Genomic DNA, 6,000 nt, shown 5'->3' with positions numbered 1-6,000 from the left:
CATCTTGAGATCATTTTATAAATGAAGATTTGTTCTTATATTCTTTTTATTAACCAATTCATCTCCATTTTTTTTTAGAATCTGCATCATATTGGAGCTTCAGAAGTTACTAATTGCCAATGGTTACCAAAGATGAGGTACCGTGACCCAAGCTTAGTCCTAATCTGGGACAAACTCCATGGTGTTTCAAAGGAGGTGCTTTCCCTTGATTTTGTTGTTTGATGACTCCTCTTTGAACTGCATTTAACCATATAACCATTTACGGAGTGGAAACAGGCCATGTCGCCTGTCGAGTCCACACCGGTTCACTAGAACAGCTCCACTAGCTCATTGCCATTAACCCTCCAACCCCCTCACCTCCATGTACACATCCAACCTCCTCTTAAATGATTTAGATGTTATTATACAGGGGCAAAATGACAGAGCATTTTTAAAAGACAAATGATAATAGAAACTTGCAACTGTGGAAACTGCAAAAAGTCTGAGATTTATAATTTTGGGGGGCAGCCTTCTGCATCATTCTTTTCTTTCTTTGGCTTGGCTTCGCGGACGAAGATTTATGGAGGGGTAATGTCCACGTTAGCTGCAGGCTCGTTTGTGGCTGACAAGTCCGATGCGGGACAGGCGGACACGGTTTCAGCGGTTGCAAGGGAAAATTGGTTGGTTGGGGTTGGGTGTTGGGTTTTTCCTCCTTCGTCTTTTGTCAGTGAGGTGGGCTCTGTGGTCTTCTTCAAAGGAGGTTGCTGCCCGCCGAACTGTGAGGCGCCAAGATGCACGGTTTGAGGCGAGATCAGCCCACTGGCGGTGGTCAATGTGGCAGGCACCAAGAGATTTCTTTAGGCAGTCCTTGTACCTCTTTTTTGGTGCACCTCTGTCTCGGTGGCCAGTGGAGAGCTCGCCATAGAACACGATCTTGGGAAGGCGATGGTTCATTAACCTCATTAGAATTCCCATACTTCTGACACGGAACTGCAGGTTGTTCTTTGTGGCTGTGGAAATCCCAGTGACAGCTGCAAGGTATTAAGATTTATACAACACTACATTTTTAAAACATCTCAGTCTTACACAAATTTATTGACCTGCCATTATCACTCTAGTAACTTTACTACTGCTGTTTATTTACTCATTTAAGTTGCCATTCAAGACACCCAAGTGCAAAATGTAACATTGATTATGAGTTTATTGTCGTAAATTAGCCAACTGGAATGAAAAATTGGCTTTGTGATTGGTGTCAGAGTGGCTGTAAGATGACAGTTTTTAGACTGGAGGTTCATGACCAATGGAGTGCCTCAGAATTTGGTACTATACTAGAACACTTGCTTTTTATAATATATATGTGGACAAGGCGAGTCTGTTGTCTATCTCATTGTCGATCCTTGCATCTGATGAAATGGTGCAGCCGAGATAGGTAAACTGGTTGACCGTTTTGAGTTTTGTGTGCCCGATGGAGATGTGGGGGGGCTGGTAGTCATGGTGGGGAGCTGGCTGATGGAGGACCTCAGTTTTCTTCAGGCTGACTTCCAGGCCAAACATTTTGGCAGTTTCCGCAAAGCAGGACGTCAAGCGCTGAAGAGCTGGCTCTGAATGGGCAACTAAAGCGGCATCATCTGCAAAGAGTAGTTCACGGACAAGTTTCTCTTGTGTCTTGGTGTGAGCTTGCAGGCGCCTCAGATTGAAGAGACTGCCATCCGTGCGGTACCGGATGTAAACAGCGTCTTCATTGTTGGGGTCTTTCATGGCTTGGTTCAGCATCATGCTGAAGAAGATTGAAAAGAGGGTTGGTGCGAGAACACAGCCTTGCTTCACGCCATTGTTAATGGAGAAGGGTTCAGAGAGCTCATTGCTGTATCTGACCCGACCTTGTTGGTTTTCGTGCAGTTGGATAATCATGTTGAGGAACTTTGGGGGACATCCGATGCGCTCTAGTATTTGCCAAAGCCCTTTCCTGCTCACGGTGTCGAAGGCTTTGGTGAGGTCAACAAAGGTGATGTATACAATGAGATAGACAACAGACTCGCCAAGGCAAATAGCGCCTTTGGAAGACTACACAAAAGAGTCTGGAAAAACAACCAACTGAAAAACCTCACAAAGATAAGCGTATACAGAGCCGTTGTCATACCCACACTCCTGTTCGGCTCCGAATCATGGGTCCTCTACCGGCACCACCTACGGCTCCTAGAACGCTTCCACCAGCGTTGTCTCCGCTCCATCCTCAACATCCATTGGAGCGCTCACACCCCTAACGTCGAGGTACTCGAGATGGCAGAGGTCGACAGCATCGAGTCCACGCTGCTGAAGATCCAGCTGCGCTGGATGGGTCACGTCTCCAGAATGGAGGACCATCGCCTTCCCAAGATCGTATTATATGGCGAGCTCTCCACTGGCCACCGTGACAGAGGTGCACCAAAGAAAAGGTACAAGGACTGCCTAAAGAAATCTCTTGGTGCCTGCCACATTGACCACCGCCAGTGGGCTGATAACGCCTCAAACCGTGCATCTTGGCGCCTCACAGTTTGGCGGGCAGCAGCCTCCTTTGAAGAAGACCGCAGAGCCTACCTCACTGACAAAAGGCAAAGGAGGAAAAACCCAACACCCAACCCCAACCAACCAATTTTCCCTTGCAACCGCTGCAATCGTGTCTGCCTGTCCCGCATCGGACTGGTCAGCCACAAACGAGCCTGCAGCTGACGTGGACTTTTTACCCCCTCCATAAATCTTCGTCCGCGAAGCCAAGCCAAAGAAAGATGTGGACAAGGATGTTTGTGGCAAGGTGAGTGAGTTTGCTGATGACTTGAAAATATGTGCTATGGTGGACATTGCGATGGGATCTCAATCAGATGCAGAACTGGGATAAGGAATGGCAATGCAGTTCAATTCTAAGAAGTGCAAGGTGTTGCATGTAGGTAAATTGTACAAGGACAGAATTTACTCTGTGAACAGCAGTGACCTAAAGAGTATCACGGAGGAGAGAGACTTGTAGAAGTGCATAATTTAAAATGTACTCCATGCCTGTCCACATACTGTGGATTGCTCTGCTTTGTAATTACTTCATTGCGGCTACATGACTTCAGAACTTGTTTACTACAAAATCTGTCACGTTATCATACACTGCCCTGCACAACATGGAAAATACTGGATGCAAAATAAATGAGCATCTGTGAAGAGTACATTTTAATTTTGTAATCATTTAAAGGTTGGAGAGTACATTGATCAGAATCAGGAGAATAAAGCAGAAAATAAGAGAATATGGTTGCCTTCTCTGTCTCAACCTGGTTGTGAACACTCCAGATCTGTCTAGAAATGCCAATAATATGAACATTATTATGGTTTCAGGTCACTAAACTGAGCAGTCAACATATTGCACTTTTTATTCATTTCTTTAGTAGGTTTGAGTTTAGTCACATCATTGACCCCTGCTGGACTGGCTTTAATCTTGCTTGCTGCCAGTCGAGCTAACAGGACATCAGGGAAATCAGGGTACAAGCCAGGTTACTGAGCTTATCCAACCAAATCATTCTCTACCTTCAAATTTCCCCATATTTCTTGTCCAGGAGGGATGATCTGCTCCTGTTCCAAGTGATCACATCTCATCTATACCTATTATCTTTTCTGCAATGTCAAGAGCCCAAGAGCTACTGATCAGAATCAGAATTTATTGTTATGAATAAGTCACCAAATTTGGTGCTCCGTGACAGCATCAGGGTGCAAACATTCATATACACCACCTTCCAACAATAAATTGATTTTTAAAGTGCACAAAAAAGTAAGGCAGTCTTTGGTTCATTGATAATTCAGAAATCTGATGGAAACGGGGAAGAAGCTGCCGTCTTTCGGCTCCTGTACCTTTCCCCAATGGTAGCAGAGTGAAGAAGGCATGGCCTGGGTGGTGGGGGTCTTTTAGGATAAAGGTTGCTTTTTTAAAACACTGCATCTTGTAGATATCCTCAATGGAGTGATCTGGCACCTGTAATGTCACAGGCTGAGTTAACAACTCTCTGGAGTTTTTTCTTGTCCTGAGAGTTAGAAACTCTGTATCAGACAGTGATGCATCCAGCCAGAATGCTCTCCATGGTTCACCTGCAGAAGTTTTCAAGTGTCTTCACAGGCACCTCACAAAGAATAGCCGCTGGCAAGCCTTCTTTGTGATTGCATTGACATGGAGGCTCCAGGACAGATCCTTGAAGATGTTGACACCCAGAAATTTGACCCTCTCTGCAACTTAGCCCTTGATGAGGACTGGGTTGTGTTCCCCTGACTTCCTTCTGAAGTCTATATTCATCTCCTTGGTTTTGCTCATGCTGAGTACAAGGTTGTTGGTATGACACCATTCAATGACCTGATCTATCCCCCTCCTGTTCGCTTCCTCATTGGAGCTTGTGATTCTGTTGACAACTGTGGTGTCATCAGCAAATTTGTAGATAGCATTGGATTTGTGCCTGGCCCCCACAGTCATGGGTGTATAATGAGTAGAGCAGTGGGCTAAGCATCCACCTGTGTGGATACTCAGTAAGGAGGAGACACTGTTTCCAATTTATACTTACTGTGGTCTTCTGATGAGAAAGTCAAGGATCCAGTTGCAGAGGGGAAGCAGAGGCCCAGAGTTTGTAGCTTCTTGACCAGCACTGAGAGAATAATGGTGTTGAAGGCTGAGCTGTAGTCAATGAAGAGCAGGCATAGGTATGAGTTGCTATTTTCGAGGTGGTCTTGAGTTGAGTGGAGAGCCAGTGCTATTGCGTCTCCTGTGGAGCGTTTGTCATGATAGGCGAATTGCAGTGGGTCCAGACCTTTTGCTTTTCCATGTGTTAATTCTGACCATGACCAGCCTCTCAAAGTATTTCATCACAGTATAAGTTAGTGCTGCTGGGTGATGGTCACTACTCTTCTTGGGCACTGGGATGATTGATGCCCTTTTGAAGCAGATGGGAACCTTTGACTGCAGCATTGAGACAATGCAGTGTTAGCCCATTTTTCACCTCTGAACACAACAGTGTTAGTATATTTCCAGCATCTTTTGTCAAGTAAATTCTTAAACAAGCAAAATGCAACTGATCTCATGGGAGATTTTATAATGAATGCTCAATGTTCTTGGATCCACTAAAACTGTGAGATAAAGAAGAACCTTGGTTAGAAATCTTTTTTTTCATGACTCAGTAGTTTTGTGCACATTTCAGTGGCTTACCATTCTTTCTTGAAATATATAATGTAGCCTCCATGGCTGTGCAGTGGAAGATAACAGGTTTTTATTCACGATGAAGAAATATATTCAAAGGAAAACAATGCAAAGTCTTTTCACATTATTAGTGTCTTATTTCTATATGGATATCACCAGTTTGGTCTCATTGAATCGCCTGTCCCAGAGAGGACTTTACCCAACTGGTGATGACCTTGGACAGGATTCTGTAAGTAATGTTCAACAATGAAATGGTTCTCCAATTCTGGTAGTGTTGTCGGTTGGCCACCAATTGCTGCCTTCATGGTACTCGTACAGTATTCGTTGCAAATGTGAAGCCCCCTATAAGTATTAGGCCATTCATAACAATAGAGAGAAGAGGCCTTGGTGTTGTTTCCAATGGAAGCTGCCAATGTGTGTCTGCAGATGAGGTATCTGAGGTGACAGATCTTTTGCATATAGATTCCCTTTGAATGTTTTGGTCGGCATTCTTGTGTTTGTTCTTTTTCTTCTCTCTAAATACTGATGATGCTAGGGTTTCCCTTAAGATCTTGGCCGACTGAGGTCTGATCCCAATGCTGCTTCATTCTTCAATTCTGCTCCTTCTTGACCTCTCAATGCTGTTCCTAGCTCTGATGTTCCCAGCTTCAGGCCCAATTCACCCCTCTACCACATGGTCCTTTCTCAACTTGTCCACCCCATCACTTGCGATTGTGGAGGTAGCTGTGTGAGTATTAAAACAGAAAATGTTAGAAAAACTCAGCAAATGTGCAATATCTATGGAAAGAAGCCTAGTTGACGTTTTATGTATGCGAAAGAGAGATAAAATG

At 44.5% G+C, this 6,000-nt stretch overlaps 1 long non-coding RNA gene across 1 annotated transcript in view; it reads right to left on the bottom strand.

Annotated features, from left to right (window-relative positions):
• Positions 1-3,667: 3,667 nt before the first annotated feature.
• The window catches only part of LOC138752383 (uncharacterized), a 36,953-nt gene continuing 34,620 nt past the window's right edge, over positions 3,668-6,000 (bottom strand). The window contains exon 4 of the long non-coding RNA XR_011350585.1: positions 3,668-5,893. This is a non-coding gene — a long non-coding RNA (uncharacterized lncRNA). The remainder of the gene's footprint in view (positions 5,894-6,000) is intronic.

This window comes from Narcine bancroftii, chromosome 2 (assembly GCF_036971445.1).
Source record: "Narcine bancroftii isolate sNarBan1 chromosome 2, sNarBan1.hap1, whole genome shotgun sequence".
Lineage (NCBI taxonomy): Eukaryota > Metazoa > Chordata > Chondrichthyes > Torpediniformes > Narcinidae > Narcine > Narcine bancroftii.
Note: the sequence above shows the minus strand (reverse complement) of the source record. Positions and strands in the feature narration are given on the sequence as shown.